The sequence below is a fragment of the Micromys minutus genome (assembly GCF_963924665.1).
Source record: "Micromys minutus genome assembly, chromosome: 7".
Lineage (NCBI taxonomy): Eukaryota > Metazoa > Chordata > Mammalia > Rodentia > Muridae > Micromys > Micromys minutus.
This window is the reverse complement of record NC_137976.1, coordinates 12378911-12401842: the sequence shown is the minus strand read 5'-3', so window position 1 is coordinate 12401842 and position 22932 is coordinate 12378911.

The window sequence follows — 22932 nt, the reverse complement described above, 5'->3', positions numbered from 1 at the left end:
CTGACCAATTACTATGCCTACTTATCTCACAAAATACAGAACCCCTTCCAGGTACTTCTCACTTCTTAGGAGAGTTAAAATAAGATTCCAGTAGTCAGTCTCTAACACAAATAAAATATATTACATCCATATATACGTATAGATTTAAGTAGAAAAAAAAAACCAGGCATTGATTTAATTTAATGAATACACATAAAAAACTAGAAATGATCTTTAAGGTTTCAATTGCATTGTCTGCCTCTAAAACTTTTTGATTACTCATATAAAAAAGCCACACAAAATTTCAGAAATAAGAGAGGAAAATCAATTCTAATTAATATAAATATTTAACTGAATGATTATATGAGAATAGGTTATGAGCAGATTGCAAGGACTATAAAATGTAAATGTAGAAAATATTTTTGCATTTTATTCAGGTAGGTTTTTTCTGAATAAAGTTACTTCTGTGAAAGTTGAATTTTCATATTAGTATATGTTACTTTTTATTATTTAATCTTTTATTACTCTCTCACTGTCATTATTTGTTAGTTCTTTGTTGGATACATATATAGATACTATCCATATTGAGTTATGTATATATATATATATATGTATATATATATATATTTGTAATATATGTTTATATTTATATGATATTCTTTCTGTGTGTATTTGTGTTCACATCTGTAATACACCTGAGCTTAGTTAATATTACCCATCACTTTCAGCAACATCACAAATGTGGCAGGTACAAAATTATGATTACATCACAGAAGGCTACTCAATGAATTAAAGGCATTTTTTGAACAAGAAATACATTAACCATATTCATTTGCTAAATAATACAGCTATATTGACAACCTTTCTACTTTTAGTTGTTAAAACCCTAGTTAACTGCCAATTTCTGAAATAAGTGATATATTTATTTACGTACGATCATAATGTAATAAAGAAGAATTCTGGGTGTCCAAACTGGGATTAAAATAATAACTGTAATATTTCTTTATAGTTTTCAAAAGAGCTTAAGTACTATTCACTCAGTTAAATGCTTATTTAGTATTTACCAAAATGGTAGGAAGAGTCCAGCAGAGTAAATCCCATGGATAGCTGATTCCTAGACATCCATGTTCTATAGCCAGCAATATCTGAGGATGCTCTGTTAGTACTTAGTAGTCAGGAATAAGTCTTACATGTAACAACCAGTACTTAGTAAGCATTGTTTCACTGAAGTTTCACATCTAGACAGATAATCATTTTAAATAAAATGATGGAGGAAAGTGAAGACAAAGATTAGAAAATAATAAATTGTTGCATAGATTCATCATAGTTTGAGGTTGAAAGGTATTTTAGTCAACAATATTATTAATTACCAACAACAAAACAATATAATAACATAAAAACAATAATATACCTTGTTATATTATTATATATGCCCTGTACAATATAATATTTTCACTTAATCTGAATGTTGAAAAATTCTTATGGTCTTTATAAAAGTATCTTAAAAAAGTGTTTTGTATTAGAGATTAGAAAAACAAATATGCAGAGGCTGTACATTAAATAGTTGTGGTGTGATACCATGATTACTTTGATTTTGCATTGTTTCTTTAGTTAGGTTTAGTAGAAATGTAATTAGTCACAAAAAAGCTAGACTGAAATTCAAATGCATCCCCATTTTGTTTTCTAGTATAATTTATTGTATTCCAACATCTGAGTATCTAAGGATTTATATTATTATGGCAGGTTTGTATTTCTCATAGGTAATATTCAAAGGCACTCTCAATTGTAGACACAGTCATCTAAAATTAAAAATTAATTTCCTAGTGCCTTACTTAATGATGCAAAGGAGGCAAGGACCTTTAGTTTGCTGTATAAAGGAGCTATAAATATTCTAAAATGGAATGAGAACTCATAATTTTCGGCCATTGCCTGGGTACATGGTCGCAGGTTGATTAATCATCATTGATCAATCATTTACCCCAGCACTTGTTAGCGATAGATACATAGCCTTACCCATAACCTCTGTCTTCATTTTGCTATGCCTATATCATTACAAATAATAAAAAAGTCTATTTCTTTGACAATAAAAATAACCGCTGTTTTTTTTTAATAAATAACCAGATTTATACATTGTATTCTTCTTCTCAGTTTATATAACCATATGCCAAAGACTGGAAGTTCTATACAACATATATCAATTTGGTTACAACTCAGGATTCTATAAATCCAAGATCATTATGTCTCCAAGTTTGGTCTAGGGGGAGGCTCTCATCTTTACCTTGCAAAGAACTGCCGTTCCGTTGTGTCTAATTATGTTTGAAAGAACTCTTAGTTCTAAAGCCATTACTTCTGCACTGACAATATCCCATTCCCAGTCTCATTCAGCCATAATCACCTCTCTATGGACTTTCAATCCACATATAGTGAATTCAGATGTGCAGTACTCAGTACATACCTCAAGATATGTGATCCATTCTACATATAAAAATCTACCCTCTTTGCAACTAATAATTTCAGCCAATCAGTAAAAAGAGTGTGTGAAACCTTATTTCAATAAAACTATTTATAAAGGAGTCTGAAAACCAGTTTTTACATAGTGATTTGAGTTACTTACATATTGGGTAGTTTTTTAGTTGTTTGAGAGAGACCATTTTATTCCTCCAAGACCCTAGAAACATATTGGAAAGGTTTTACAATGTAGAGTTGAATCATATTTTTCAAAATCTATTAAGGTCCTTATACTATATATTCAAGAGATTTTTTAAGCAGATAAAGCCCTGAAAAAAGCTACTCAGAATATAGAAAAATGTGAATTTCTTCATATATATGCCAACCATTTTACAGTTCACATTTATCTCCAGTTCCTAAGGATCCACAGGGTATTTTTGAGAGTTTATTATACACACATAAAACTAGAGGAGAGGAGCTAGTCATGGTTAAAACACCACAAATCTGCAGAATAGATCATCCTACCATCACATCAAGGAATACAAACTCAAAAGAAAACTACAAACAACTGAAATTCAGAGATGTGCAGCCTAGTCCCAAAGGACACACCTAGGAAACAACCCCTGCCCCTGAGACACAGAGAACATTATAAAAGAGAAAAAAAATGTAAAAGCATCAGAAAGGTATTTTGGGTATTGTCATCATCATAAATTATACCAATGAAGTATCACAACATGACTGTCCATCATGAGCAAATATTCTCCTATGCTGGGGACATCAAGTCTTTAGGGGCAAAGTGCCTCTCCTCCCACTGATGACAAATAAAACCATCTTTTCTACATATTCATCTGGAGTCATGGATCCCTTCATGTGTATTTATTGGTTGGTATTTTAGTCCATGCTACCCCCCGAGGGTCTGATTCTTTGATATTGTTGTTCTTCCTATTGAGTTACAAACCCTTTTAGCTCCTTCAGCCTAACTCCTCCATTGGGGTCCCTGTGATTAATCTGATGGTTGGCTACAAGCATCTGCATCTGAATCAGTAAGGCTCTGGCAGAAACTCTTATAAGATATCTGTATCAGGCTCCTGTCAGAGGGCACTTCTTGGCATCAGCAATAGTGGCTGGAATTGGTGACTACATATAGGAGGGAAGGTCAGGTGGCACAGGTTTTTTCAGTCTTTGCTCCACTCTCTGTCCTTGTATTTCCTTTAGACAGGAGCAATTTTGGGTTAAAATTTTGAAAAGGGTGGATGATCCCATCCCTCAAAGGGGGTGATTTTAGCTAATGTCATCAAAGTTGGGTCCTGGGGGCTTCTTGCTTTCCTTGCCTCTGACTTTCTCTTGGCTAACCCCAGTACTCCATCTCCCATTGTTTCACACCTCTGTTCCATTTCCTGACTACCTGTACATGTCCCTTGTCTCCTTGCACACTGGACTCTGCCAACCTTTTTTTCCCCACCCCTTCCTCTCTTTATCCCAAGTCCCTCCTAGCCACTACATCAGTGATTATTTTGGGGACAACATTCTAATAGCTTTGAAAACATAATGAGTCAGGTAGCTCATAAGAAGATAGATTGGTACTACTTAATAATAACACTTTGACTCAAGTTGATTTAAATATAGAAAATATATGCAGTATGATTTTTTTCTTTTTCCATTCATTGAAAATATATACTTTTCTTGTGCACGATGTACTGATGATAGATGTCAATCTCTCTAGTTCTTATAGCTCTTTTCCATCTCTGCCCCAATTCCTACCCAATCTCTTTATATCTCTCACTAGAAATGATATCTTATTTAAGAGATAACAACCAAATATGAGAAAATAAAATATGACTGGACTGGACCCGAAGCAGAAACAGACCACAGCTGACACCATGGAGTTTGGAATGAAAGCAATGGTTCCCAGATTATTTCTGAGTACCTGGGCACTGCCCTGTGTACTGCTGATAGTCAGAAACAGAGGTCTGTTGTCAATGTTCCCTTCAGGGTGTTCATGTACCATCAGAAAGGGAAAAGTGTTGCCTCAGAACAAGCAGCTGTAATTTGATTGATAGTAAATGCTGAGATAAAAAAGCCTTCCTTGGGCAAATATGGCACTGCTCTCTAAGATGAAAGCATTCCCCATAGTATCCTTAATAAAAAGCAGGTCCTGAGACAACATTGCCTTGTTCATACTGGTTTACTTTGTGGTGGATGTGAACACATACACATTATTTGGAGTGAACTGGGGTTTAAATGCTATTTACAGCTAGGAATACCCAGGGAATGAAGCTCATTGGCATGGAGAAAATATTCCAGGTGTTATATTCCATGACCCACTACCTATGGTACTGAATAAGATGTTGTGATGACATGTTCCATAGCAGATAGAGGCAGGTAGGGAATGGTTCTACTCCTGATATTCTCAATTCCAAGATTTCTGGGATCTGAGATCATTCAACCATACCCTTTCCTTTATGCTTGTCTAACATCATGGTACTACATGTCCTACAAGGGCTATGTTTTAATTTTCTCAATTCGATAATTCGATGGTGACTTTCTTTGTTTCTGGGTATGTGTTCAACTTTGGAGAAATTTCCATAAGTTGCTGAGTAGAAGGTATATTATTTAGTATGTGGGCAAAATGTTCTGTAAATATTTGTTAGGTCTATTTGGTTTATAAAGTCTGTCCATTATTTGTTAAATCATTGTCTGGATGACCTGTCTTTTGGAGAAAGTTGTGTATGTATTCTTCCACTCTCGATATGTGTGGCCCAATATGTGATGTAAGCTGTAATATTATTGCTTTTAGAAGTGGGTGCACTTGTATTAGAACGTAAATATTAAGAATTCAAAGGTCATCTTGGTCAATTTTTTATTTGATGAGTATATGACATCCCTTACTATATTGCTTGTATAGTTTTAGATTGAAGTCACTTGTTTTGTAGATATTAACATACCCATACTAGCTTACTTTCTAGGTTAATTTGCTTGGAATATCTTTTTCTACTCCTTTACCCTAAGGCAGTATCTATTCTGGATGTTGGGGTGATTTTCTTGGATGCAACAAAAGGATTGACTATTTTTTGTGTGGTTTTATTGAGGAAATGCGGCCATTGATGCTGATATTTTGTTCTCATTGGTGATGAAGGCAGTGTGTGTGTATGTAATTCCCTTCTTTTTGATAGTGTCATATTAATTATTCCCTTTGTACTTTTGTACTTAACCTTTTTAGGTTGGAGTTTCCCTTCTATCACCTTCTGCATAGGGGAGGAGATATTTGAGATTCATCTTGGATAGGAAAGATAGAAAGGGAGAGTGCAGCCGATTTCCTGATACAGTGCTGGGAAGGACAGAAGGTTTATTAGATATCAAGTGCAGCTTAATAACTTGAAAATTAATATTATGAAAAAATATAAGGCAATAAATATTTCATCTGAAGACAATTGAATGTAACATGAAGATAAAAAAAAAGTCAATTTAGGAAGTAAACTGAAACTAGAAACCAAGGGAAGTTAATTTTGAATAAATTGAAAGTAACAAAATTCTCAGTGTTTTTTTCTGAGTCTATGTCATTATGATGCATTTATTATATATTTGAACATAGTATGATTAGAAATCTAAACAGAATTCAAATTTTAATGATTTTCATAATCTGGTATTTGTTTTTTGGATAAAAGGTAATTACAGAATTTTAACCAGTCAATATCAATGGACCAGTACCAACTGATATTTAAGTATAGCATTTTCTAAAGTTTAAAGATTCTGTTTTATTGTCTATGTTTCTTTATTTTCTTTCTTTTTTTTTAACTTTGCTTTTTTTGTTTTTGTTATTTGTTTGTTTTACTTAATGAAACCTGACCATAAAGCAAAGGTAACAATTTTTTTCAGTATGAAATTTGGGCTTTCTGAGAAATGATGATTTGATTATGATGCTCTAAGAGGAAGAAAACAAGAACACTGGCTTACCTCAATGGGAAGAAGTGTATGTGAAAGGGTAAATTCAATATGTGGCTGAAATGAAACAGAAACAGAAAGCCTGATTTCTTCTTATGAGATCATGACAATGAGTTGACTTGAAGCATGGAGTAGAAAGAAGTGGCTTTAAATGTCACTGATATTTTTTTAATGTGGCTTGTAAAGTTTATTGAACAGACAAACAAACAAATTACCTTTGCTCTAAAAATTAAGTTCAGTGAAAATTGCCTATTTATTTGTGGTTATAGTCTTGGAGAATGGAGTATAATATTATTCTGAGTGGTGACACGGAGAAGCACCAAACTTAGGAACTTAACATAGAAGGGTCCATTAAAAATTATGGACAGTTAACTTGTGACTAAAAAAAAAGTAATAAAATAAAATAAAAATCACTGATAGTACATTGTACGTAAAAACCAAAGTAAATAAAGGAAAAAATTGAAAACTGTCTAAGGGCTTTGTTACATGAAGAAAACTTAGTATAGAATAAAAGATAATGACCTCTGGTTGAATGACCTACAGTGGCAATGAGAAGGGAAGACAATGTCCACGGGGGATTACTTCAAGAAGAGGAGAAAGAAAAATACAGTCAATAACTATAGAATAGCTTTTGAATAATTAGTGGAGTTTGGAAAAGGTGCGATGTAAATTTTTATTTTATTTTATTTTATTATTTTAAAATGTCACACCATGGCAACAATAGAACTTATTTTATCTAGGACAGAGATCAGGGACATATTAAATAAATGAAAAAAAAAAAAGTGGTGAATTTTGCCAAATAGAGGTGTTATATACACTAACTGTAAGGAATAAAAAAGGAAGTCCTAACTGAAAGATATTGCGATGCAAAAACCTAACAAGCAAACAAAGGCAAAATAAAACCTCAAGTGGGCATGGATTTGTTACAGAAAAAAAAAAAAAAAAAACTAGTTGAATTAAATCAAGTTTCAGGCCTCCAAAGCTATGAGAATGCTGTACTTACCTTAAATCTCACAAATTCATGAACCTTTTAAAACCATTCAAAGAAAATTCACTTTGTAAAGATGGAGTGAAAGTTAAAAGTATTCATATCCCCAGAGTCCTCATAGGACTGGAAAGTTCACTGTTGTTCAGGATTTTAGGTTCTTTGTTTGTTGATATGTCATGTTTTCCTTTGCTTTGTTGTGTTATTATCTAGTGAAATATTTATTTATAATTTGATACAGCAAAATAGAATCTAGTATATCAGCTTTTAAATTAAATAGAGAACTGTGGTATAAGTTTGAATCATTAAGTGTACATTTAAATTTTAGAAAACTGAATTTGTTATTTTTATATTAAATTTCTTGAAGCTAATATAATGGCAGAGAACAAAAGAAAGATGAGAGAGAGAGAAAGGGAGAAAAACAGAGAGATAGGGAGACAAACAGAGAAAGAGACAGAGAGATAGGGAAGGCGAGAGAGCAAACAAGAAAAAGGTAGAGGCAGGAAGGAAGGAAGTGAAATTAGGTCCTATATGCCGAACATGTAGCTCAGTTTGTGGTTTCAGTGACATATGCCCATTATCACAAGATTTCAGGAGTAGATTCAAAAAACAGAATCTCATGCTCATGTACATTTTGAGTCAATGACTGTCTATACTACACAACCTCTCACCTCAAAACAAGAATGTTTGTCGTAAATGAAATATTCATCATAATCATAGTAAGTTATATTCTAAAGAAATGGTCTACTCAAGGGACAAATAGGAAGAATTTTTAGTTACAGTGTTAGAAGCTAGTGACAGTTAAAGTTACAAAGTCTTGCTTAGAAGAAAGAGATTTTATTTTTTTCAATACCCATGGCAGGATTTTAGAAGAACAAAAATTAAACCTTTAGCCAAAATAATGAGAGGGCACAGAGAGTATCCAAATTAACAAAATCAGAAATGAAAGGGAAAGTATAACAATAGAAAATGAAGAAAATCAAGAAGTCAAGTGTATACTCAACAAAATTGTAAAATCTAGAGGAAATGGACAACTTTTAGACAGATACCAAGTACCAAAGATAAATCAGTATCTGATAAAGCATCTAAACTGCTTCATAATTCCTAAAAACTAGATACAGTCATCAGCAGCCTCCCAAATAAAATAATCCCAGGACCAGAGAGAGAGAGAGAGAGAGAGAGAGAGAGAGAGAGAGAGAGAGAGAGAGAGAGAGAGAGTGTTTAGTGCTAACTTTTATGAGAACATCATAGAAGACCTAATACTAACAATCTACAAACTGTTTCAAAAAATAAAAACTGTGGAAGCACTACTTAATTAATTCTTTGGAGCCACATTATGCTTATTCTTCAACCACACATAGGTCCTACAAAGAAAGAGAACTTTAGAGGTTTAGAACAATAGTATTTATGCAAAAAATACTTAATAAAATTATTGCAAACTGAATATAAGAAAACATCAAAATTATCATTCACTATGATCAAATTAGCTTCATACTAGGGATGCAAGATGGTTCAATATAGGAAAATCCACCAATGTCATTCACTATATAAAAAAATCTCAAAGAAAACAAAACTACATAACCAACTCTCTGGATGCTGAAAAAACATTTGACAAAATTCAACAACCCTTTATCTTAAAAATCTTGGAATGACCAGGAATTCAACCCATACTTATACATACTAAAAGCAATATACAGCAAACCAGTAGCCAGCATCAAACTAAATGCTGAGAAACCTGAAGCAATGCCAATAAAATCAGGGACTAGAAAAAGCTGCTCACTCTCTCCCGACCTATTCAATATAGCACTGAAATACTAGCCAGAGAAATATGCTAGCAAAAAGAGGTCAAAGGGATACAAATTGGAATGGAAGAAGTAAATATATCACTACTTGCATTTGGTATGATGGTATGCTTAAGTCACCCCAACAATTCCACAATAGAACTCCTATAGCTGATAAACAACTTCAGCAAAGTGGCTGAATAAAATTAACTCAACAGATCAGTATCCTTCTTCTTATTAAAGGAAAAACATGTACAGAAAGAAATTTAGGAATCAACAACCATCACAATAGTCACAAAGAATATAAAATAGCTTGGTGTAACCCTATCCAAACAAGTGAAGGATCTGTATGACAAGAACTTCAAGTCTCTGAAGAAGGAAATTGAAGAAGACCTCAGAAGGTGGAAAGATCTCCCAATCTCTTGAATTGGAAGGGTCAACATAGTAATAATGGTCATCTTGCCTAAAGCAATATACAGCTTTAATGCAATTTTCATCAAAGTGTCAGCTCAATTCTTCATAGGATTATAAAGAACAATTTGAAAATTCATTTATAATAATAACAAACCAAGAATAGCACAAATTATTCTCAACAATAAAAAAGTCATCTAAGAGAATCACCATCCCTAACCTCAAACTGTATTACAGGTCAATTATAATAGAAATTGCAGAGTACTGGTACAGAGACATGCAGGTAGATCAATGAAAACTGAATTGACCATTCAAAAATTAACTTCCACATCTATGATCACTTGATCTTTGAAAATGGAGCTAAAAAACTTTCAATGGAAAAAGGCAGCCTCTTCAACAAATGGTGCTGGTTCAACTGGCAGTCAGAATGTAGAAAGATGCAAATTGATCCTTTCTTATCTTCTATTATATAGCTCAAGTTCAGGTGGGTCAAAAATTTCCACATAAAACCAGGTACACTGAAACTAATAGAACAGGAAGTAGGGAAGACCTTAGAATACAAAGGACAGGGGAAATTTTCCTGAACAGAAAACAACAGCTTATGCTCTACTGTCAAGAAACAATAAATGGGACTTCATTAAATTGCAATGTTTCTATAAGGCAAAGAACACTGTCAAGGAGATAAAACAGCAACCAACAGATTTCAAAAAGATCTTTACTAATTCTACAAATGATAGAGGACTAGTATCTAATATATACATGGAACTCAAGAAGTTAGATTCTAGAGAATCAAATAGTCCTATTAGAAAATGGTTAGAGCTAAATAAAGAATTCTCAATTGAGAAATATTGAAAGCTGAGACTCACCTAAAGAAATGCTCAATACCCTTAGTCATCAGGAAATTGCAAGTCAAGACAACCCTAGGATTCCTCCTCACACCAATAAGAACATGTAAGGTCTAAATCTGAGGTGAGAGCAGGTGATAAGAATGCAGAGAAAGAGGAACACTCCTCCACTGTTGGTGGGGTTGTAAGCTAGTAAAACCACTCTGGAAATTAGTCTGGGGTTTCCCCAGATAACTAGACATAGTACTACCTGAAAAGACAACTATACCACTCCTGGGCACATACAAAAAAAAAGCTCCAACATCAAACAAGGACAAATGTTCTACCACATTTATAGCAGCTTTATTTATAATAGTCAGAATCTGGAAAGTACCAAGATATCTTTCAGCAGAGGAAGGGGGACTCATGAAATTGCACAATTTCTGTTAGGGTAAGGACAATGTCAAGAAAACAAAACAGCAGCCAACAGACTGGGTAAAGATCTTTACTCATCCCACATAAGATAGAGGACTAATATCTAATATATACAAAGAACTCAAGAAATTAGACTTCAGAGATTCAAACTATTCAAAAGAAAAAAAAAAAAAATAGGGTACAGAGCTAAACAAAGAATCCTCAGCTGAGAAATACTGAATGGCTGAGAAGCACCTAAGGGAATACTCAACATCCCTAGTCATCAGGGTAATGCAAATCAAAACAACCCTGATATTCCACCTCACACCAATAAGAATGGCTAAGATAAAAAACACAGAAAACAGTGGTTCTTGACAAGGATGTGCAGAAAGAGGATATTCCTCCACTGTTCATGCCTTGTAAGCTGGTACAATTACTCTGGAAATCAGTCTGGCATTTCCTTAGAAAATTGGATGTAATACTACATGAAGATCCAGCTATTACACTCCTGGGCATATACCCCAAAGACGTGTAATATATAATAAGGACACATGCTCCATAATGCTCAAAGCAGCCATATTTATAATAGCCTGAAGCTGGAAAGAACCCAGAGGTCCGTCAACAGAGAATTGGATACTGACAGTGTGGTACATTTACACAATGGAGTACTATTCAGCTATTAGAAACAAATGAGTTCATGAATTTCCTAGGCAAATGGATTGAACTAGAGGGTATCATCCTGAGTGAGGTAACACATTTAAAAGAACACACATGATATGCAGTCACTGATAATTAGATACTAGTCCCAGAAAGCTCTGAATACCTGAGAAACAATTCACATACCTTACGAAGCTCAAAATGTAGGAAGGCTGAAATATTGAAGCCTCAGTCCTTCATAAACAGGAGAACAAAAAAAACAACAAAAAGAAAAAAAACCCAAAAAACTCACAGAAGAAAGTACAGGATCAAGTAGACAAGCAGAATTTGAAGAGAGGATCATTCAGGGATTGCCTCACCTGGGGATATACACCATGTACCCATATACTATCACTGGGTCCAGGAGGTGCTTCCTGATAGAAACCAGATAGAGATGCCTCCTCAGGGTTTCTGCCAGAGTCATGTAACTGAGCATGCTCGAAGTTAACCATCAGGCTGAGCACAGGTACCTCAGCAAGAGTATTGGGATGGGGGAATAAAGGAGCTGAAAGGGTTTGTGGCCTTATTAGAAGAACAATATTGTTAACCACCCATGGACTAGAACACTCCATTGAGCATACATTGAGAGAGGCCCATGGCTCCTGTTGCATATGCAGCAGAGAATAGCAGTGTCTGGCATCAATGTGAGAAAAGGTCTGTGGTCCAGTGAAGGCATGTTTTCTCAGTGTAGGGAAATATCAAGGCACTGAGGTAGAGAGTGTGATTGGGAGCAAGTGCACCTTTGTGAACACAAGTAGAGGGGGAGGGGAGATTGGCACAAGGTTGGCAGGAGGGATAACATTTCAAATGTAAATACAAAGAGTATCTAATAAAAATTTTAAAAAAGAAATTGGAGTACATTTGCACAATAGAGTGTTGTCCAGCTATTGAAAAACATGACCTCTTAAAATTCTTAGAAAAACTGATGGAACTTGAAGCTACCCGTGGCTCCAGTTGTGTATGTAGCAGAGGATACCATTCTCTGGCTTTAGTGGCAAGAGAGGTCTTTGGTCCAGAGAAGACTAGTTTTTCCCAGTGTAAGGGAATGCCAAGGTGCTGAGGTAGGAGAGGGTGGTTGGGAGAGGTAGCACCTTCATGTGAGGGGGAGTGGAGGTGGGTTTGGTACCCAGAAAGAACAAAAGAGACCTCACACTTGTTAGTCAATATGAAGTGACCTAGAAACACACTTATTCAACAATAACAATAACAACAACAACATCAAAAATAGAGATGGGAAATAATTATCATATTGGTTAGGTTACAAAGAGAGGAATCAAAGCAACTTTACTATTCACACATTTAAAAATTTATTCTTCAGGGTTTGCTTCAATGCTCTAAAATGTGTATTACAATGACTATTTGTTCAGTTATTATGAAATACACAAGCTTAAACAAAAGTTATTCAGTCTAAAAAATATTGTAGCTTTGTTTGTTCTTTCAAAAGCCTGGCCCAGTGTTCAGTCCTGATATATATCTGGTTCACTACTATCTAAATTTTATTTTCAGAAATATCTCTCATTGAATCCTGGCAAAATATAACAATAGAAAGGGATATTAAGACCACAGGTCCTTGTGGTAATGAAGTGATGGATTGTCTTATTTTTTTTTACTTTCTTCCTCACTACATCACTTGGAGTAAATGTTGAGGACTGTAATAAATTGATGTTATATTTCCAAACCTTCTCCTACATGCTGAAGGTCATTTGGACACCAGGCTGCCAGAAGTTTCCAATAAACATGCTACTGGCTATATAATGCTTACAGCAGAATTTTCAAGAAGCTTGGAAGTATGGATTTAATGTTTCTTATGCACATAAAATATAGCTCTAATTTTTCAAGATTCTATTCAAAACTGATCCACACAAGACATAGGTTCCTATGAAATGTGCGTTTCTCCTTAACATTAATTATTCTGATGTAACATGAAAAAATGGAATGGTGATTGAGTATTTCTTCAATTAATTTGTATTACTTAACTTTGATTATTAATTAATTTTCTTTGCATAAATTACTATTCTAATCAAACTTCAATAACCAGACATCTATAGGTACAAAATGTTGACAAATACACTTACTCAAGTGGCATTGTAACTCAACAAGACAAAATAGCTAGGCTTTAGAAAAAGAAGCTAGATCCTGATTTGAGTGTAAATATCTCTGCCAGTATGGGTACAGTTTTTGTCTTCATAATATGTATAAAATAGAAGAGAAAAGATGAAATATAACCTTTTGAAATGTTACCATACCATGTAGGTGCACATGTTTATTCTTATACCTTTAGAAGGATAAATATTATGTTCATAATGCTGCAGAAATCTACAGTGAGAATATTATGTTTATATAACATCTATGCTCGATTTTCTAAGATATACAGTCGTATTTAACATAGTTTAATGTTAAATAACTTTTAATGATTAACTCTTTATGACTTCCCCATTAAAATTAAAACTCATGTCAGACTTAGATTTTCCAAGAAAAAAGTTTATGACTTATCAAGAAGAGCACAGGAAACGTAGATTGACTAGACTAAGAATGGAATCATGGACAGATTTTTGTTGTTGTTTTGAGAAACAAATCTAGCATATTTTTCTCTGTGCTAGAATTTTGAGCAATCCAAGTCAACATATTTGTCACATCCAATCAGCTCACACTTATCTACTTCATGGAGTAAATATCAGTTGTTGTGATGATTATCATACTCTTGGCATGTTTCAGAGGGAAAAGGGGGCATTGAGGTAGGCAGACATCTAAAGAGGAAGGAAGTTAGATGGAAGCCTGTATAGGAGCAAAACTGAGCTTAGGACCCTCACACGTGGAACATCCCTGCCCTGGTTTCTTTCAAGGACTAGAATATGCTGAATTTTATTTTGGTTTGTTTTATTTTTCCTAAAAAATATCAGAGTAATCTGGTATTCTATGAAGGGGATGGTTGGAATTATGGGTTCTGAGGGTCACAACATGTGATCACTACTACACAAACATCTTCTAAGAATTGAAAACAAAGCCCAAGAACAAGAAAGAATGCTTACAAATTGTGAACAGCTTCATTATTACAGAACAAGCTCTACTAAGAACACAGCACAGCCACTGTCAGTATCACAAAACCTAAACAAAACAAAAACTTAAGATATATCAATAAGTAGATCTCTGTGTTAATTTCTTTCAGAAACTTAAGAAGAACCTGATAAGAGGCTACACCCTTCAGAAAACTATAGAGGCCACTGAAAACTTTCCCCTTTCTCTCTTTTCTCCTTGACCCAATCACTCAGTTTTGTCCTTAGGGCTAGAGCAGATCACCAAATTCAGCCCCCCTTTTCTTTCTAATATCTTCCAAGATCTCCACAAAACATCACCTCCTAACCTCATTCCTTCAATTCTTCTCTGTATCTCCACCACAAGCACTCACTTCCTGCTCAACCAAGAGGGCACACCTACCATAAAACTAGGTATAATCCCGCAGACATTCTTCTCTCTGTTATTCTGCTTACTCCTGCTTTTATTCTCTTCAGAGCCCAAAAAACAGAACATTTTTGTATAACCACATTGTTATAGGATGTGAGTCACAGTAAAACTCCTTATCCTTCATCTGTGTGTCTTCAAAATATTTTATCAGAACAGACAAAGAAAGCAAGATGCTTATCCACCATGAGAACATATCATTTTGAATTTTGAGTGTAAAACAGCATGTCTACATTCAATTTTTCTGGACACATGGGCTATATAATGCAGCACAAAGTACTCTAAAAATAATCCATTACTAATCTTACACAATGATTTTGACTTTTTTTTAGGAGTGATAAAAATGAAAGCATATCATAAATGCTAGAAAATTCAATTAAGTATGAAGTCTCTTTAAAATATTTTTAATGTTCCTTTTCCCCTATGACTTTTATTTTATTTAAATTGGAGGTTTTATTTAATACATTTTAAATGTTATTCTCTTTCCTGTTTTCCCCTCTTAAAAGAGCCTCTCCTTTCTGCCATTACCATACTTTTATGAGAGTACCCCCCCCTACTCCTACCTCACTGCACTAACATTCCTCTATAATGGGGCAACAAGCCTTAACAGAACCTAGGGCCTCCACTCTTAATAACGCCAGATAAAGACTCTTTAGCTTCTTCAGTCTTACAAAACTATAGATGTGCAACCAACTATATTACCAACTAATTCCTCCAATAGGGACCCTGTAATCAGTCCAATGACTGGTTTCAAGCACCCAAATATGTATTGGTCAGGATCTGGTGGCACCTCTCAGGAGACAGCTGTATCAGACTTCTGTCAACTACCACTTACTGGGATCAGAAATAGTGTCTGGTTTTGGTTTCTACATGTGGCAAGCAGCCCAAAGTGGCCTATTTCCATGATGGCTTTTCCATCATTCTCCTTGTCCCTGTATTTCTTTCTGTTTTTTTTAATTATGATAATTTTATATTAACATGTTGTATATTTTGATTTTTTTAAAGATGTTAAAAGCATTTTTACATAACAGTATAGGAATACATTTTTGTCAGTACTTGATTTTTCAAAAGTTTAATAATATGCCTTATAATCCTACTAGTTACAATGAGCATAAAGTACATGAAAAACAAGATGTAACCTGTAAATAGTCAAAGTTTTCTTGGTGTGTAAAAATTAAGCATAATGATTTCTCAATATTTGTATTTTTATTTTTAATTTTTATATTTTGTCCTTTTTTGAATTTCATATAGTCTATAATTGGTTTCTGGGGTGTTCAGAGTTTTCAGGGATTAGTACCCATTTATCAGTGACTGCATATTATGTCTCTTCTTTTGTGCCTGGGTTGCCTCACTCAGGAAAATATTCTCTAGATGCATTCATTTTCTTAAAAATTTCATAAAGTCATTGTTCGTGATAGCTGAGTAGTACTCCATTGTGTAAATATACCACAATTTTTGTATCCACTCATCTGCTGAAGGACATCTGGGTTCTTTCCAGATTCTGGCTATTATAAATAGAGCTGCTATGAACATTGTGGTGCATGTGTCTTTGTTATATGTCATAGCATCTCTGGGGTATATGCCCAGAAGTGGAATAACTGGGTCATAAGGTAGTACCATGTCCAATTTTCTAAGGAAATGCCAGACTGATTTCCAGAGTGGCTGTAACAGTTTGCAACCCCACAGAGAGTAGAGAAGTGTTTCTCTTTCTCTGCATCCTCACCAGCATCTGCTGACATCTGAATTTTTGATCTTAGCCATTCTAACTGGTGTGAGGTAGAATCTCAGGGTTGTTTTGATTTGCATTTCCATGATGACTAATGATGTTGAGCACTTCCTTACATGCTTCTCAGCCATTTGATATTCCTCAAACTTAGAACTTTTTGTTTAGCTTTGTACCTCATAAGACTGATTCTCTGGTGCCTAACTTCTTGAGTTCTTGTATACATTGGATATTAGGCATCTATCAGATCTGGTGTTGTAAAGGACTTTTCCCAATGTGTTGAGTGTGGATCTGTTTTCTTGACAGTGTCCTTAGCCATACTGAAACTTTGCAATCTCATTAAGTCCCATTTGTCCATTTTTGACCTTAGAGCACAAGCCACTGGTGTTCTCTTCAGAAAATGTTCTCCTGTGCCTATGTGTTCTAAGGTTTTTCCTACTTACTCTTCCAATAGCTTCAGTTTACCTTGTTTAATGTGATGACTTTTGATCCACTTGTACTTGAGCTTTGTAGATTGAGATTAGAAAAAGTCTATTTTCATTATTCTGCATGCTGAGTGCAAGTTGGATCAACACCATTTGTTGAAGAGGCAGTCCTTTTTCCATTGAATGTTTACAGCTCCTTTGTCAAAAATCAAGTGACCATATATGTGAGGGTCATTTCTGGATCTTTTATTCTGTTCAATTGAGCCATGTGTCTATCTCTGTACCAGTACCATGCAGTTTTTAAGACAATTGCTTTGTAATATATATTGAGGTCAGGGATTATGATTCCCACAAATGTTTTCATGTTGTTGAGGATGCATTTTGCAAATCTCAGTCTTTTGTTATTCCAGATGTAATTGTACCTTGCTCCTTCCAACTCGATGAAGACTTGGATTTGAATTTTGATGTGGAATGCATCGAATCTGCAGATGGATTTTCGTAAATTGGCCAGTTTTACAATGTTGATCCTCCCAATTCTGGAGCACGGAAGATCTTTCCATCTTCTGAGATCTTCCTCAAATTCCTCCCTTAGAGATTTGAAATTTGTGTCATACACATCTTTCACTTGCTTAGTTAGAGTCACAGCAAGGTATTTCATATTGTTTGTGACTATTGTGAAGGGTATCTTTTCCCTAATTTCATTCTCAGCATGTCTGTCCTTCAAGTAGAGGAAGGCTACTGATTTATTTGAGTTAATTTTATATCCAGCCACTTTGCTGAACTTGTTTATCAGCTGAAGTTCTCTGGTGGAATTTTTTCTGTCACTTACATACACTATCATGTCATCTGCAAACAGTGATGTTTTTACTTCTTCCTTTCAAATCTGTATCCCTTTGATTTCCTTTTTTTTTTTTTTTTTTTTTTTTTTGTCTAATTGCTCCTGCCAGGACTTCCAGTACTATGTTTAATAGGTAGGGAATGAGTGGGTAGCCTAATCTAGTCCCTAATTTTAGTGGGATTGTTTCAAGTTTCTCACCATTAATTTTGATGTTGGCTATTGGTTTGCTGTATATTGCTTTTTCATGTTTAAGTATGGGCCTTGGATTCCTGTTCTTTCCAAGACTTTTAACATGAAGGGGTGTTGAATTTTGTCAAATGTTTTCTCAACATCTAGTGAGATGACCATGTGGTTTTTTCTTTGAATTTTTTTATACGGTTAATTACGTTGTTGAAATTCCTTATATTAAAACATCCTTGCTTCCCAGGGATGAAGCCTACTTGGTCCAGGTGAATGATTATTTTGATGTTTTCTTGGATTTGATTTGCAAGGGTTTTGCTTAGTATTTTTGCATCAATGATTATAAGTGAGATTAGTCTGATGTTCTCTTTTCTTGTAGGCTCTTTGTGAGGTTTAGAAATGGGGGGTATTTTGGCCTCTAACAATGAGTTAGGTAGTGTCCCATCTGACTCTATTTTGTGGAATAGTTTGAAGAGTATTGTTATTAGGTCTTCAATAAATGTCTGATAAATCTCTACACTGAATCCATGTATACCTGGGCTTTTTTTCGTTGGGAGGTTTTTGATGACTGCTTCTATTTCTTTAGGTGATGTGAGATTATTAGATTTTTTTCCTGGTTCTGATTTAACTTTAGTATCTGGTATCTGTCTCAGAATATATCTATTTCCTCCAGAATTTCCAGCTTTGTTGTGTATAGGCTTTTGTAGTACGATCTGATGATTTCATGACCTGGTATATTCATTGGACTAGTCTCTGCACATATAGAAGATGAGACAGGCAATGTTTCCAAATTTACAATGAGATCATGAAATGTTACTTACAAGCTAATGAGCATTATGCAGTTGATGGCTGGTAAGGAGGAAGCTAATCCTGCTTTAGGACTCCTTAAAATAAGGAAACATAAATTTAATTGCATTAAAAATTTCATACTTTTAATTAGATCTCAAAAATGTTTTCAATTCAATAGTACATATTTTCTAAATTGTTGACTAAAAACTGCTGTCATAAAATTATTGTATTGGTAGTTTTGCATGTCCAGGTTCAATGTAACTGCAAAGCGAATCATATAGTGTACAGAGAGTTTTAAATAAGAACTTTGTACAGAAGGAAAATTATAAAGAAATAAAAGCTTTTAAATAAGAAATAGGGAAAACACTCAAACAATTCAAAGAACAAGAGGAAAACCGAACCAAAGAGATGAAGGAATTGAAGAAGGAATTTAAGCTGGAAATGGAAACCATAAAGAAAACAGTAAAGGAGACAGCCTTAGAGGTAGAAAACCTAAAAAAGAAATCAGGAGTGACAGATGCAAGCATCTCCGACAGACTACAAGATATGGAAGAGAGAATCTTAGAAGCCAAAGACAGCATGGAAAACTTAGTGAAAATGGTCAGAGAAGATGCAAAAGCCAAACAGCTCCTAACCCAAAATATTCAGGAGTTCTGGGACACAATGAAAAGACTAAAACTAAGGAAATAAAAATAAAAGAGGGCAAAGAATATCAACTGAGAGGCATAGTAAATATCTTAAACAAAATTGTAGAAGAAAACTTCCCTACCCTTAAGAATGAGATGACCATGATCATAAAACAAGCCTATGGATCTCCAAATAGAGGGACCAGAAAAGAAATTTCTCCTGACACATAATAGTCAAAACGCCAAGTGCCCAAAGCAAAGAAAAAAATATTAAAAGCACTAAGGAAAAAGGTCATGTAACATATAAAGGCAGACCAATCAGAATTACACCCAAGTTCTCAACACACACTAAGAAAGAAAGAAGATCCTGAACAGACATCATGTAGACATGATGAGAGCACAAGTGTCAGCTCAAGCTGCTATACCCACCAAAACTTTCAATCACCATAGATGGAGAGACCAAGATATTCCAGGACAAAACTAAATTTACACAAATTATGACCACAAACCCAGCACTACAATGAATCATAGATGGAAAACCCAATAGAAGGATGGAAACTACATCCTAATAAAAACTAGAAAATACCTAAGCAAGAAAACCAAAAGAAGAAAGACACACAGGCACAATTCTACCTCTAAAAGCAAAAAATAGCAGGAAAAATCAACCACTATTCCATTATATCTGTTAACATAAATGGACTCAATTCCCACAAAAAAAAAGACATAGTCTATCAGACTGGCTACATAACCAGAATCCAGTATTTTGCTTCATAGAGAAAACTTATCTCAGAGCCAAAGTCAAACACTATCTCAGAGTAAAAGGTTTGAAAAAAAAACCTTCCAAGCAAACAGCCCCAAGAAACAAGATGGAGTGGCCATTCTAATATTGAATAAAGTAGATTTTTAACCAAGTTATCAAAAAAGATAAGGAAGGACACTTTTTACTCATTATATGGAAAATTTGTCAGGAGGAACTCTCAATCTTTAATATATATGCTCCAAGCACAGGAGTACCCATATTCATAAAAAACATCCTACTAAAGCTCAAAAAATACATTGTACCCCACACAATAATAGTCGGAGACCTCAACACCCAACTCTCAATAATGGACAGATCTTGGAAACAGAAACTGAACAAGGACACAGTAAAACCAGCAGAGATTGAGAACCAATTGGAATTAATAGACAACTACAGAACATTTCATCCTAATACAAAAGAATACACTTTCTTCTCAGCACCTCAGGGTACCTTCTCCAAAATTGACCATATAATTGGTCACAGAATAAGCCTCAATATATATAAGAAGATTGAAATACTCTCATGCATCCTATCAGATCACCATGTTGTTAATAACAACAAGGACAACAAAAATCCCATATACACATGGAAACTAAACAATGCTCTATTAAATAATACCATGGTCAAAGAAGAAATAAAGAAAGAAATAAAGGATTTTCTAGAATATATTGAAAACGAAAACACAACATACACAAACCTATGAGATGCAAAGAAAGCAGCACTGAGAGGAAAAATCATAGCTCTGAGTGCTTCTAAAAATAAACTGAAGAGAACATAAACTAGCCACTTGACAGCGTGGTTGAAAACTCTAGAACAAAAGGAAGCAGATGCACCCAAGAGGAGTAGATGGAAAGAAATAATCAAACTCAGAGTACAAGTTGACCAAGTAGAAACAAAAAGAACCATTAAAAGAATCAACAAAATCAAGAGCTGGTTCTTTGAGAAAATTAACCAGATTGACAAACTCTTAGCCAGACTAACTAGAGGGCAAATAGAGAGTATTCTAATTAACAAAATCAGAAAGGAAAGTGGAGACATTACAACGGAAACTGAGGAAATTCAAGAAATCATCAGATCCTACTACAAAAGCCTATAGTTCATGTATTTCCTTTGGACAGGAGGAATTCTGGTTTAAATTTGTGGAGATGGCTGGGTGGCCCCATTCCTTTACCAGAATGCTTTGCCTAACCTTGTGTATGGACACAACAGCTTCTTCCTCCCCTTTTGGGATATTTTAGCTAATGTCATCCCTGTGGGGTCATGGAAGGTTATGCTTTCCTGACAGTTTAAATACATATGCAATTTCTGAATGTATGTGAGATATGTTAAGAGTTATGTTGAAACCTAAAAGACAATCATATAGCTCTATGGTTTGAAAAGTAATAAGAAATTAAATTGAAGTCAGTTTTATTCTGTGTAACCAACTATATAACGCTCCTCTTTGAAACAGTTATTTGTTATTGTTAAATTAGATGCCTTCGTACCAGCTCACTTTCTATTGAGTAAATAAAGCAATTCAGTATTTGTTTTTGGGACTGTGTACTATAAATGAATTTACTTGAAACTTTTTATGAAATTAAAATTATTGGTTGACCAGGAAGAGAATATTTCACTCTTGTCTTTCCTTAGTTATCTGTATTTGTTTGTGTGGAAGAAGGAATTTGGCCATGCATGCAACAACACTCATAGTCATAAACATAACATGGACTGAGATTTTAAATGCACTTCAGCAGATGAAGTATATGCACATATTCATATCAATACATTTTTAGCAATTTACTAATGACATTGTGCAATAAGGCCTCGTTTATAATTTCATTTAAGTAAACTCAAGTGAAACATAAATAGATGCATATCATATAGATTGTACAATAAAGAAATACCCCAAAATGTAGACTAAGTCTATGAATTCAATATTTCATGCAGCATATGTGAATTTGACATCCCCCTCTTACTTTTACTCCATATTATTATTCACAGATTTCTATGTGTTTTTTCAAAACTATTTTATGCATATATACTTAACTAGCGTCATTTCTTTCCACATGAGTTGTAAAACTATATCAATGTGACTTTCCATTTGTTCTGAAGGAGGAAGGCACATGTATGAAACTTGCCTTCTATTTCCAATCATAGACTCCCTAGCCTGGTAACTATGCAATGACAACCACTTACATTTACAATCAGTGCTATGAACAACATTGCTGAGCAGAGATTCCTCCTTAACTTAAAAGACAGCAACTAACGTACCAGTTTCTAGTTTGGAAACGTATTTAGATTAATATTTGAAATATCAGTTTCTATTTGAAAAGATGATAACTGCAAAGCATTCAGTTCTTGTAGAAAGGATGAAGATAATTGTATGACTAAGGAAAGCCAAACTAAAGAAGGAACGTTGTGAGAGAATCATGAGAATTAATATTAATTATTTATTGTATTATTTTAATTCAGAGTTAGTAATATAATCCATTTAAAAAAACTGAATAATCACTTGTCAGAATCAGAAGAATCAACACTCAAGATCAGTTTTACCCTATGAAATTTGAGCTCTTTGCCAATTCACGTGAACCTTTTTTATAATGTTATAAAAATAAGATCATTTATAGCTTTGCA